The sequence below is a fragment of the Hesperophylax consimilis genome, chromosome 11 (genome assembly GCF_061612785.1).
Source record: "Hesperophylax consimilis isolate HC1 chromosome 11, BYU_Hcon_1.0, whole genome shotgun sequence".
Taxonomy (NCBI): Eukaryota; Metazoa; Arthropoda; class Insecta; order Trichoptera; family Limnephilidae; genus Hesperophylax; species Hesperophylax consimilis.
The window spans coordinates 29,477,231-29,492,117 of NC_142846.1; positions in this window are offsets into that span (position 1 = coordinate 29,477,231).

Here is a 14,887-nt window from a genome sequence, read left to right on the forward strand (position 1 = left end):
ACGGCTCGGAGGGCTTTGAAGCAGAGAATGGACGGTTATCTCGAGAGTATTTCCTCCTGGGGTAAAAATAATCTCGTCGAATTTAATGTTTCAAAGACCCAATCCTGTCTGATTACGTCTAAAAGGGATCCAAATGATAATCTAGTCTCCTTCAACGGAAGCAATCTTCCGAACAGGCCTTCCATTGATATGCTTGGTGTAACTTTAAGTGACCAGCTCAGGTACGGGGGCTCCATCGAAGCCAGAGTAAAGCTGGCCTCTCAGAAGCTGGGCGTACTGTGCAGGGCCCGCAGATACTTTAATAGTACACAACTGCTGACCCTGTACAAATCGCAAGTGCGCCCTACTGTCGAATTTGGCAGCCATCTCTGGTCCAGAGCCCCAAAATACCTGAAAAAAACCCTTGACTGTGCAGAAACGGGCGGTCCGTTTGATAGATTCCCCAATCTTAACAAACGGACTGCAATATTTAGAGCACAGGCGTCAGGTAGGTATGCTGTCCTCGTTCTATCGGTATTACAATGGAAGATGCTCTGAGGAACTAGCGTCAATGATCCCTTCGGAACCGGTGCGTAGTCGGGATACACGCCAAACGCGCGCCCAACATTTGTACACGGTTGACATTTGTCACATGAGAACGGGTCGCTTCTACGATTCGTTCTTAAGTTCAACAGCTCGGCTGTGGAACGAACTGCCGGCCTCTGTGTTTCCTCCCTCCTACAATATGGGACTCTTCAAGACCCATGTTCACTCCTTCCTCTTTACAAAAAGACCCTCCACACAGAATCCCCAAAGTTGACATAGGCCCTGAGGGAAATTATTTTCTTCAGGGCCTCCTGTGTGGAGTTAATATAAAAAAAAAGAAAACGCTGGGGACTTATGGAAGTTTATCAATCTATTTATACATATTTATACGATGATATTTGTACACAAAATAGTAAACAACCTGCTACCGAAATATTTTTCAAATAAAATTCTATACAATAAGGACATACACAAACATAAAACTAGGACGTACAATGAAATCAGGCTACCAAAAAAGGACAAGGCGAATACACAGAACAGTATATTCTATAAAGGGATGAAATACTATAACGCGCTGCCGGAAAACCTAAAGACTGCCCCAATTGAAAAATTCAAGATGTTGTGTAGAAGCCACATAAAATAAGAAAAAACATAGAATATTAAAATGTAAAAATTAATTAGTCATTTGTAAACTTTAATGTACAAATTACTAAAATAAAATTAATAAATAAAAAAAATACAAAGAAAAGCGTTTGTGGTGGGTGGGTGGTAGTGATTTGACTTTTGAATTGATGAAATTTTGCACACTTGACCTTCAAAATTAAAGGAAGGTCAAAGATCATAAATGATTTCGAAAAACCACCCCATCACTTTAAGTTCAAAACAGAGGAAAATAAATTTCTGACTACATCCGATTACGAAAAAAAATGCTTAAAGCTACGGCAACTCGATAAAATAAGAGGAAAATTACACTTCGCTTTTAAAAACTCTTCTAAAGCTCGAGTAAAGCTGGAACTGCAGTAGGTTTTTACATAAACAAAATTCTCGTTGAATTGACCGGTCGGTGGCTGAGTTGACATCGCGTCTGGGTTCCACCCAGGCGTAGTGTGTTCAATTCCTCAGCTGGTGAAGTCCTCCATCACAACACAAGCAACATTTTCCGCTTACTATTAGTAGGAGATTTTCAAATATTGTCAGGATATTCGTAACCCGGAAATGTTTGTCATTCTTAAAAATAATAAATAACTACCGACAATGTGACCAACATACACTGAAACTCTTACCAAAATTCTAGAAAAGCGATATGTTTTAATATAATGAAAAAATGTCCTAATTCTGTTCCCATTATAACGGGGTCCATTTTGGAGCTATGGGTACTGTACATAGACTAATATTAGACATATTAGACTAGTATAATACATAAATGGTACTGTACCATGATTGATGTAAAAAGTACTATATTTTTTTTTAATGTCACGGATTTTTATGTCTTTTCGAATGAAGTTTTGCCTCTAAACTTTTATTTCTAACACCTAGACTTCCATTATTATGAGTGTCACTTGAGTTCAAGCTACACCACCCAAGAGTGAAAAGTGAAATTAATTAAAACTCAACAGTTAAAGTGCTACTTAACTTGTACTTTTAGATTCGAGTGTAAAATTCTCTAAAGTTCAAAAGTAATAAGAAGACGATTAAATAAGTCAACTGAATTGTAACAAACGTATAATAAGTTGGATGGTTTATCTCAGTTTCGCTCAACGTGGGGTGGAATTTTAATATTCTTGCGGCCAGTGCAAAAATCATTAATTATTGACATTTGTTACAAATAATAATAATAATAATGATTGGATTATTTGTATAGCGCCGTTTTCATGAGAAAATCACCTCAAGGGCGCTTAACAACTTAATTTATGCATTGATCACTTAGAATTTAAACTAATTACTTTTGGCTTATAACTAAGTTTCATAGATATAGATTTATAACTAGTGGCTTAACTAAGATTAATGTCGAGTGATTTAAAACTAAGACTTTTAACTAATAATTTAAGCTATACATATTTATATGATCAAGTGAGTATTTACACAAACCGCTACAATTGTGTTAAAAATAAAAAAAATAATATAATCGCGTTTGCTAATTTTTTGTGATATTTGACCAAATCAAATACCTTCTTGAGTCGGGTCATGCCAAGAATATATTATTTATTTTTGTGTGATACAATAATTTATGTTTGTGTATGATGCAGGACGTTTCGGACAAAACATTACCCAATTGCTAACCGGTACAAATCGCTAATGCGCCCCACATTTGAATTGGGCAGCCACCTGGAGTGCCACAATACCTGTAAAAATCCCTTTACTTGGTAAACTTTCCTGCAAGAACAAGCGAACAAGTTTGGTAGTCTCTCTTTTTTTGACAATCGAATTAAAATCTTAGAGCACCGGTGATAGGTGGGAATGTTTTCTAAATGGAATGCTGAACTAGAGTCATCAATTCCTTTGGCACAAGTTTAATTTTTCATTTTTCACTTTCATAGTCAAGAAACACGCAACGCCCGCCAAACATTTGCACATAGTTGGCATTTGTCACATGAGAACGGGTCGTTTCAATGACTCGATTAAGACAGCTCAGCTGTGGAATGGTTGGCCGGCCTCTACGTTTCCTCCCTCCTGATGAACATGGGTCTCTTCAAGAACTAGGTTCACTCCTCCCTTTCCTCAAAAAGACCCTTCACCCATCATCCCCAAATATGATATAGGCCTTAAGTTAATGTATAAAAAAATATAGTTTTGTAGCCGTCAATCCTCTCTCTTTGCCTACTCTCTAGGAAATTTCGTAAAGGTGAGTTAGCTAGTAACTTTTGACGGGCAAGCCGGATTGCTTTGTAATCCGAAATGTACAGACGGTGCCTTTCACTTTGATTTGCTAATAACACCAGCCACTAACTCAACATTGTCACTTAAATTTAAAAGCCCTGAAAAAGGGCGTTAGTTAATAAATAAATAAATCCAATGCGGCAGCAGATTTTGTGAAAAAGTGCTTATGATTTTGTCACATCTTCTCCGAATCTGGCAAGTAAGTGAACGTGGGAGTAATTTTGGCCATGCCAGTTAGTGCAGATTATTTTATGATGCACGTATCATTTTTATTTTTATAAATTAACTACGAAAAATCACGCGATATTCTAATATTGTAGGATTTGCGAAGCTAAAAGTTTATGTAAAGAACAAATCACAAGGGCAATTACTGCAGGTACCTTTTGAAATTACTGAATTCTTGATATATTATCAGTTCCTATTATGAAAAAGACAATAATAAAAAAAATTCTGTTCAAATGTTATATTACTTTCCTTCTTGTATCTGTAACTTTCTACCTATCGTGTAGAGTCCTGCTCTTTTTAGGTTAATAAATCTCAATATCTGTGGAGAAAGAAAACTCTGCTTTCATTTTGCTTGCAGTATAATAAGTCAACTTCATTACGTCCTTCAATATTTCGCATCGAGTACCAGTGACCATGTATGAGATATTTCTAAAGCTACAAAAACCACCCGGAAGAAGGCAAGGTTCAAGAAACATCACTTTTAATTAACTTTTCACGCTTCTACAAATGCTTTGATGAAAATAAATGATTTTTTAGTACGAAATTTAATTTACCATTATTTTGCTAATATTTTTTGTAGTATAATATTAAAAAAGGTAAGTTTATTAACTGTTATCAATTTATAACAACCTGCCTTGTTTCCCAGTGGAAGATTTGGTTAATGATAATAAAAAAACCGTTGGTTAAAATTGTATTAACATTGTATTTTCTATCTGTCTATCTCCTTACATAAATTAAAAACAAAAAGTATCTCAGGCGGCGTGGCTTTGATTTTTTATACAAATTTACAGTTTTATTCCAAGATTTAATTCAAGAAGGTTACTTACTTAAAATTTCTAAGAACCACCCCCATCTGCTTTTACCACCCGTCAATGTAGAAATTTGATACTTCTCGATGAAATTTTAGGCATCAGTAAATTTTGCACACAAGAATGTCAATAAGTTTAAATTAAAAGGAAAATTAGTGTCTACCTTCAATTTTGAAAAAGTTTGCGCAAAACCCAGGCAACGGCCAGGACTTCAGCCAGTAAATAATTGATTTAAGAAAGGGAAAACGAACACAGGAAGGTGGATGTTGAGCATAAAGCTAGGCGAAAATACAAACGACCTCTGTAGTCGATCTCTTGTAAAATACCACTATTCAGAATCGAACCCCTCGAGTCTCTTAGTGCCAAATATGACCCAGCGTCCGTGTATTATGCTGCGTATAGACATGAAAAAATTACGGATTAACAATTATCATTAAAAATTAAAAAAAGATTAAAAATTAAGGAAATTAACGACATTTCGGCGTTACAAAGAGATATATATTTTTTCAGTTTGTCTCAAATATATACAGGATGTCTGGGGGAATTCGACATGATTCTAGAAGCAAAAATATAAATAACTTTTTTCGAAATTTGGTGTTTTGGAAGTTTTTAGGTAAAATACGCAAAAATATGGCAACTTCCCAAGGGCGTCACAGTTGAAAAAAGTTTGGGAAGCCCTGGTATAGCGTATTCGCATACAGCAACTAAACTAAACATTTTCATTTTGTAAGTTTGTAGCTACTGGGATGATATAGATCGATCAATTTTCGTTTTCTTGGAACCCCGAATTTCAAAGGAAATTTAAGTATATATTGCAAGGACGATCATTTCCATTTTCAAGGCCTCCGTGGTCGAAGGGTAAGGCTTTCGCTAGCAAGCCAAAAGTCACGGGCTTAAATCACGGCGTGCGCAAGTAAATTTTAAATGATTAATTTGTGTTATTTCTCAATTTACTCACTAAACATAATAAATAGTATACTTGCGGCACGTTCTAGAGTGGAAGATACTCTCAGTATCCCCCTGATGTAAGACCATCATTCAGACGTTTCATTGTGGCCGCCCAGAGAAACTCAGTCTTAGATGGATTCAGCTTCAGCTTGTTTAAAAATATTCAACGAGTTATTGCTTCTAGACATTCAGCTATACGGATCTTGAGACAATTGATTTCGTTTGGAGCGCAGTAGAAATAAACTTGCTGAACGTCAGCGTAGCTGTGAGACAAGAGACCAAATGACTCGATTATTTTGGCGACATCATTTGTAAAAAGGATGAAGAGAAGTGGACCCAAAACAAATCCTTGGGGTACCCCCGAAGAAAGTGTTGCGAAGTTAGAAATTTTATTTCTAACTTTCAAGGCTTGTAAGCGATTGGATAGATAGGATGCCAGCCACTGTTTGATTTCGGAATTCAAACCAAATGTTTCCTCTAATCACTTAACGAAGAAGTCGTGATCAATCGTGTCAAATGCTGCACTCATGTATTAGATTGTGCAGCAGCAATTTTCCCCATAAAATACCATCGGATCAATTTAATACTAAAATTAATATTACGTTTATAATATTTTTTATTGAAAATGTTTGTCACCGAGGAAACATCACGTAAAATTTAATGAAGGTGAGAAATTATTATGATGTCCTAAATTTAAATATTGGGATCATGCCCATTTCATTAATCTTTTCTGGTCAATTTATTTCAGGTTATCGGCTGAGTTTAGTTACCACAGTTACAGTTACTTCAGTTAGTAATTTAATCATATCGATAAAGGTTTGAAGATACAAGACACATGAAATTTTATATCGTGCATTTTATTATTCTCATGAATGTCCCGCATAAAAATTACGACCTACTCCGTATTAAGGGCCGTAGAGACTGCGCCATATTCAGGAGAGAGATCGGAATAAAGACATTTATGCGAAATATTATTACCAGGGACGGAACCTACATAATGTTATTATATCTTCCACTTCGGGATCAATTCATTGCTTCAGTCACTTGCTATTTTATTAGAAATGCAAAGTCAATCACGAATAGTATTCAAGGACATTCTCCAAGTAAATGCGATTTATTGTACAGGACGTTAAACTGACTTACTTTAAACAATTTGTTATGTAAAAGAATACTTTGGTCTCCGGTGACTTAATTTTTAAACTAAAAACATTTAAGATGAATACGCAAGCTAAAAATATGTATATTCTTAGTATGTGTCTTATAACCATGAATGTAGGTGTAGGCATAAAATATTTTTACGGAGAAGTGGTTTTTATTTATTTTGTGAATAATTTTAATGATCATCAAGAGAAACTGTCACTGGTAATCTTAGCCGAAAAATTGTATTTCTTATAAGTTTAAGCTTATATTTTTTATTTTAATTCTACCCAAGCAAAACGATAGGACAGCTTCAATTTATCTGTATATTTAATATAAAACCAATTCGTAGTAAAGATTAATGGAAAATAGTGATTTCACATTAAGGTTCGCCTAGGTATTGGACAGTTAGGGGTATGGTATTAGGTTGGACGGTTTCTCGGCTGAGTGACCAGTGATGACATGTGAATGATGTGTTTGTTCCAAAGAACAAACAAATTAAAACAAACAAAAAAACAACAACAACCAGACACAAAAATTTCACTTACATTTTAAATTCAAACAATGTCAGGAATCACTTGTTAAAGTCAGGTACGTCTCTTAATACCCTGCATAGTGAACACTGCAAAAGATTTAAAAAAAATTTAACATTGCTATTATAGTTAAAGCTGAATTGGAATGGTGGTGTCATACATAAAAGCAATCTTAAAAGTGTATTTTAGATGAAAAATCTCATGTCCCTAATTGTGATATATTTGTACATATTCAACACTAAAGATATAACCTGTAACCTTTGGCACAGAGCCACGAATATTGAAACTCTCCCGCGGTGTGCGCTTTTGTGGAAATAGTACGTTGTTCCTAATAGTTACCTTTAATAAATATAATAAAATGCTGTCTTATCCCCAGAACTGCAGGACTAAAGCGCCAATGGACAATAATCTTGTCGTTGGTGAGAGCAATCTTGTTATTGAATCGAATAGTAACGGATACGGACATATTTTTATTTCCACTCGAAGATTCAGCAAAAATTCTAAGAAATATTGAACATTACCTACCTTAAATTTCAACCTCTTGATGAAAGAATTAAAATTATTTTTACTCTCTGATATGACATGTTTCCGACTTGATTTCTAATTTTTAAAATGTTAGTGGTATTATAGAAAAAAATTGATTTACTTAGCCTAATTATCTTACTCGATCAAACATTCTTTTTTATTGTAACAATAACAGGAGTGAGTCATTTAGATTCTCGATTGTACCTAGATTGCATGCATTTAGCACATTCTCAGGAATTATGAATGTATTCAACTGCACGAAATTTCGTTACAAGAAGGCTATAAGAACATATCCCATAAATAAATATTACTGTAAGCCTATTATTAGTATTTATATACATAATACATATATATATATATATATATATATATATATATATATATATATATATATATATATATATATCAAGCTTGTGGCCTTTAGATTAGAATCTTTAGAAATTTCTTGCTTAATTAATAAAATAGACCCTAACTTTGTAATGAATAAACAATTAGAATCATTTGCCAAGTCTCCGCTCTTGTATCCATTGAAATTTTCATAATAATTTCGACATTAAAATATGTAGTTAGGTTAGACCATCCCTACTTCAATGTAAACATGTACCCCTTCAATAAGTAACTTTGTAATTAATAAGCTATTAGTATCAGTTGCTAAGTCCCTACTTTCTTAATTCTTATAATAATTTCTCAAATGTTAACATGTATCATTTCAAAAAGCAAATATAATCCCATCATAAATAATTATTTGACAATAAAGTTAGGTCATTAATAATGCATATTACCTGTGAGGTTTTTCCCTAATAAATATTGAAATGAGCTACAAACCCAAGGTAATTAGCTTACTGGAATTACCAAATATTTAGAAATTCCACAATCTTAAACGACTTAGTAACAAATAAAATTGATTAAAAACCCTATAAACTACCCCTCTCCCCCCTCCCCCATATGTTGTGTATATTAACCGTAGACTAAGAATTTTGTGTACCAGTCTGAAGATGGCTTTGACGAGCTGAAACCGGTTACGGTCAAAACAAAATTAAGTGGAATAAAGTTTTTTATTTGTTTTATTATAATAAATTATAATGGAATTCCACCACGAATTATCGGTCTCAAAAATAGAAATATTAAAAAATTTTTGTACGATCAATTTATTTATTTTAACTTCTTTTTACTTCTACAATTTTTTAACATCTTTCTGCCGATTAGTTTTTACGACAACTAAAAAACTTTACTGATATTTGAAGCGAATTTTCTCTTGCTAGATTTACCACTAGAGTTTCTATTGAATCGGCCACCTGTGCTCTAAAGCGTATAACATAATTTTCCTTCGTAAATTAAGTCTAGTGCTCCCGGGAGCTCGGCTCGATTCAATACCGAAATTCTATAGCCGCGGATAAATGGGCCAACGCTATTACTACTCATGAATGTTTGAAATTTTAATAGTATATTTTTTTTTCGTAGAGTATACGGTTCCTACAAATTCACGTAAATGCATTCACAAGTGAAAAATTCTGGACCCCTGTAACTTAAACTCGTACACTAAAAAGTTTTTTTTGAAATGATCTAAAACGATTTTACGTGAAAAGAATCTCTAAATCTTTACCTGCGTGGTGATCCGCTTTTTAAATAGTGCTCGAAACCTGGGAACGCGCCCTTCTTCAAACATCTCAGTGGCACTAGAGTACCAGGACAACCCAGAAAGAATTTGGCACTATTTGTTATATTAATTACTAGCTGACGTGTACCCGGTGTAGCTTATTACATTTTAATATGGATTGTGAATGGTTTTTTAGTAATGTTTTTAGATTGTGACTTATAATGTAGGTATCTGATAACTGGGTGTAGTTTTAAGGTGGAAAAACTATTAATGTTACGAATTGCTTTTAAAAATATTTGTATCACTTGATTGTGCTTGCATGTCTTCCTCGGGTGTCCCCAGCTTTTTTTACCATTCACTTCTCATCATTTTTAGTTCATCGCAAAGATATTAGAAGAACGAGATATGCTATGTTGGCCGCCGGACCGTAGCCGGAGTACTACCTAATTAGGGTACTTTGAACGGTATCGGGACGTGTACGCACAGAAATCTGTTCTATGTATTAGTGCGGATACCTTAGCGCAAGCGAAGGTGTGCAGTAGTATTGGTGAACAAAACCGGCGACACTCGGCAAAACAATTCCACTCAGTACGAACTGCGCATAGCACATCTCGTTCTTCTAATATCTTTGGTTCATCGTGTACTCCTTACATTACCACAAACATTTATTTGAATCATGTCTTCCTCGGGCGTCTCCGTCTTTTTCTGAGATTCACTCCAAGTAGAGACATAAAGTGTGCCACGTTGTTAGTGTTAAAAAAAACCAAATTACATTCACTTTAATTGGACAACGTACCTCATTTCAACGCGGAGGTAAGATACAAGTCTTCATCTCTGAACTATGCGTCCCGGAAAACACTGGCCTGAGGCAGTAAATTTTTAGATCAGCAACATCATCAGTTGTAGGCAGACTATGGAACCTAATCGCAAGTCAAATACTAAACATAGTGATCGCACTTTCGGAGCATCTGAGCTGAAGGCTTGGAATAAACTCCCCTGGGAACTAAGATCCATAACAAGTCCAACAGAATTCAAAACTAAAAACTTACCTTTTTAAGCTGTCATACCCTCAAATTAAATATAACATTCCTGAGAGAAAGTCCAATAGTATCTAATTGTGTCCTAAATCCTGTTCTAAATTTTGCTAATAAACAAATAGTTAATGTTAATGTATCATACGTATCCAGACTATCCAGCATTTTCAATGAAATTCATATTTACGTCTTCTTCTTCTTCCTAGCACTATCCCAACTCATTGCCTAGGTAGGCTGTTGGGGTCGGCTCTTCTCGTTCTCAGGTTATAGCTTCTTGGGTTCTGAGTGTCGCTTTCATCTAGGCCGTTTCTTTGTAGGATTTTGGAGCATTGGGTCATCCAGGAGTTCTTTGGTCTACCTCTGGATGACTGTCTTTGAAGCTCTATAGACATTGCCTGCTTCACAGTGTGGTCTGGTGGTCTCCGTCTTATGTGCCCATACCATCTTAACTGTCGTTCCTCTAGCTTACTGTTTATGTCAGTGACACCCAGGCGACCGCGAATGCGTGAGCTTTTAATTTTATCTTTTAATGATACTCCTGCCGTCCATCTAAGCATTCGCATTTCTGCTGATTCGAGTTGCCTAGAGTAGGAGTTGTACATAGTCCAGCATTCGGAGCCATACATTATCGCGTGTCTAACAATAGTCTGGTATGTCTTTCCTTTAAGTTTTATTGGCATTTTCGTGTCGCACAAAATTCCTGTTACGGATCTAAATTTCATCCATCCCACTCCTATCCTATGGTTGACATCCGCTGCACATCCTCCGTCTCTGTGGATGAGTGAGCCCAGATACTTAAATGAGTCACAGTAGGCTAATGTTACTCCATCCAATTGCATCGAAGGAGTTACAGCATTTAGGTCTTCAAATGGTAAATACAAATATTCCGTCTTTTTCCTGCTAATTTTTAGTCCATTATCCTCCAGGATCTTTCTCCACCTTTCCAGGCTATTTTGTAGATCACAATGATTTTCTTCTATCAGTACTACATCATCTGCAAAAAGCATAGTCTTGAGAATACTGTTCATTTCTTGACTCGTTAGGTAATTCATGACCATTATGAATAGCAATGGGCTGAGGACAGATCCTTGGTGTACCCCCACTTTAATTGGAAATGTTGGTGACATCCCTGATGTGCATCTTACTTGTGTTTCTACGTCTGTATACATATCTTGTATGGAGAGCACATATCTTTCTGGTACGTTATGAGATCTCAATGCCGCCCATATCAGGCTTCGGGGTACCCAGTCAAATGCTTTTTCCAAGTCTATAAATATCATGTGTAAATCTTTTTTTGCATCTCGATATATTTCAACTATGATTCTGACTGTTTGAATAGTATCTATTGTTGATTTCCCCGATACAAAGCCGCATTGATCGTCGTGTATTTTTACAATATTCCTAATTCGTGTGTTTAAAATCCTCTCATATATTTTCATGGTGTGAGACATAAGCTTTATCCCTCTATAATTGTCGCACTTCCTAGAGTCTCCCTTATTTTTGTAAAATGGAAGAAGATAGCTTTTCCTAAAGCTTTCTGGCATTGGTTCTCCGGTCAGTACTTTATTATACAGGTTTCACAGCCATTTATGTCCCACTTCCCCACACTCTTTCCATAATTCGGCTGGAATATTGTCTGGCCCCACTGCTTTCCCCTTTTTTATTTGTGATATGGCTACTTTAACTTCTGTCGGAGTGATTTTTTCAACTGGCCCCAGCACTGGTTTCTCTGACACATGAATTGTTCTTGGAAATTCTTCGTTCAGTAATGTAGAATAATAATCTTTCCATCTTTCACATATTTTGATTTTGTCTGTGATCAACTCACTGTCAGTGTTTTCTATGTATTTGGGTGTTCTAATAGATTTGGCCCTTTATCTCCTGTGTTCTGCGATTTTGTATATTCTTTGCACTCCGTTGGGTGTTTCTAGGTCATCATACAGCTCTCTCAATGCCTCATGTTGTGCAGAGGCAACTATTTTCTTTACTGTCTTTTTGATTTGCTTATACACTATCCGGAGTTGCTCTTTCTCGTTATCGCACTTACATTGTGATAAGTTTCTGAAAGCAGTTTTCTTCTCTTTTACACATTTTTGCACCTCGTTTGTCCACCACCATGATTCCTTCTTTATTTTCAGTTTACCTTTGGAGACTCCCAGATGTTGTTTGGCTTCCTGTAAACATACCTGTTCAAATGCTTTCCACATTTCAGTTGGGTTTTGTGTCTCTTCATTTTGGAGATTTTCAAGCACCCAGTTTTGGAGTTTTGACGTTAATTGTTTTCCGTTTTCTTTTGAGATATTGAACCACTTAATTTTGGTTGTTGGTTTTATATTGTCCTTATACAATTTATGTCTAGTTAAATGTAATTCCAGCAATAGTAGGCGATGTTGTGTTGCAAGGGGTTCACCAGGGATAACTTTACAGTTTCTGAGCATTTTTCTCATTTTGTTTCTACATAACCAATAATCTATTTGTGTTGCAGCATTTCCACTTTTGTAGGTTATGAGATGTTTTGGTTTCTTTTGGTAGAATGTGTTCACGATAGTGAAACCGTATGCATCTGAGAAATTTAGTAGCTCATCTCCTAGTTCGTTTCGTGCTCCATATCCAAAGCCGCCATGGCTAGTATCATGGCCACTATTTGACATCCCCACATGCCCATTCATATCTGCCCCCATTATGATAGCTTCATTTTCTGGAATGTTTTGGATTAATTCTTCCAGCTTGTCCCAAAAACTGTCTCTTTCTTCTCTATCACATCCCATTTGTGGTGGATATGCACAAATGATATTGTAAATAGCGTTACATATTACCAGTTTTAACATTATAATTCTATCATTGGGTGCTATTACTTTTATCACATTTTCATGAAACCTTTGCTGTAGTACTATGGCTACTCCATTTCTGGTACTACTTTCTCCGTAGTAATACAGTTTGTAATCATTTGTCTGTGTTTCTAGGTAGCGGCATTTGTCTATATTTGTATTTTTCCTTTTGGTTTCTTGAATGCATGAAATATCAATCCTACGTCTTCTCATCAATTCGGCCAATTCTTTGCTTTTTGCTGTAAGCGTTCCCAGATTCCAAGTAATGGCTCTTATCTTTTCAAACCCAGAACGACTGGCTTTCCTCCGCTTTATTTTGCTTGCCCCTGGAGTCCTGCAAGCTGACCCTAACATAATGTCAGTCTCTGGATCACCGAGGAGAGATTCCCCCTCGCTGCCAGACAGGGTAGTGCATCTTTGCGTATGTTTTTCCATGAAGCTTTGGTTGATTGACTATGGTTTTTATCCACCGATGGTCGTCAGACGTGGAACCAGAGTGACCCAACTAACTAGGGCTGGATCCGCTATCATTGCCCGTTTATGGTTAATTATCGGATTAAACTAATGAGCCTGGATACCCACTAGATATGGTGTATGCGACTAGTACCCAAATATGTCGAGTTGCCACACCCACCATTTGTGAGCCGCCACTAACATGCGGGACAGACGCTCACTGCTTCTCACTTTAGCCGTACTTTTGGGGTCCCCCGACGGATTAGTTACCATCAACTTCACCCTCCAGTCCGTTGCCCGTTGGTCACCGCGTGGAGGTATGAGAAGCGAGGGTGGGATGAGAAGAGAAGCTATGTCGGTCCAGGCCCTAGGACCAATGTATTGCGCTATAACCACCCGACCAACTTTAATTTCTTCATATTTACGTAAAAACTGTAAAAATACTCCAACCCCGAAACCGCTTGAAATCGTGTCGCCAACACACTCAAAAATCTTTACATCACAATTACTCTATCAAATGATATGCTATATGTAATTAATCAAAAGAATTAGATAGTGATATAGCAACAGATCCTGAAACACATCTGAAAATAAACATCCACCACCTCACTCGGAGCCACTATTTCGACCACCGCTAAGGAACGGTCTCATTATTTACGTTGGTCCCCCTCCACTACTCACCAAAAATTCCAAGATGGCCGACGCCTCAAACCAATCACAGCACAGCAAAGCCCATTGATATTTTAATCAAACAATGATTACAAATTAAAAAGTGACTATTTGTGATAACGTCGGACTCAATTTACGGGAAAACGGTCGTAAATATAACCACGAAACAAATATCAACAACAAGAAATGATTAAATGCTAATATAATAACATGAAAAATCACACCTAAATATATTTATTTCTCTTTGAGAAATGTTCAAACCAAAGATGTCTAACTTCAAACCCAATATGTAAATTTGTATATTTTATTATAAAATAAATAAACGAGACTTGAGGTGATGGTTTAGGTAAATTGAACTGACTTGGTTAAAGGTATCACCCCAAAATATTACATTCCTCTCAGCAAGCCAACCGCTGAAAGTAAAAATACATAACCAATTTACTCCTTACTAAAGAGGGAAACCTCCTCCGGGAGGGCCCGATTTGAATTTGTTCAATAAATAGAGAACCGAATCTTATGAAAAGTCAGTTCAACAACTACCTCTGAAAGGGAATCCTCTCTACTACAGAACCATCACCAAGTCTCCAAGAAATATTTTCAAGTGACTAGTAACTAAATTCAGTTTTGCCTTTTTGTTTTTTTTTTTCGAAATTCTTTTCATCAGTTCAGATTTGGAAACAAATTCCTTTATTAACTTGACTTCAAACTTCACTCCGAACTTTCGCCA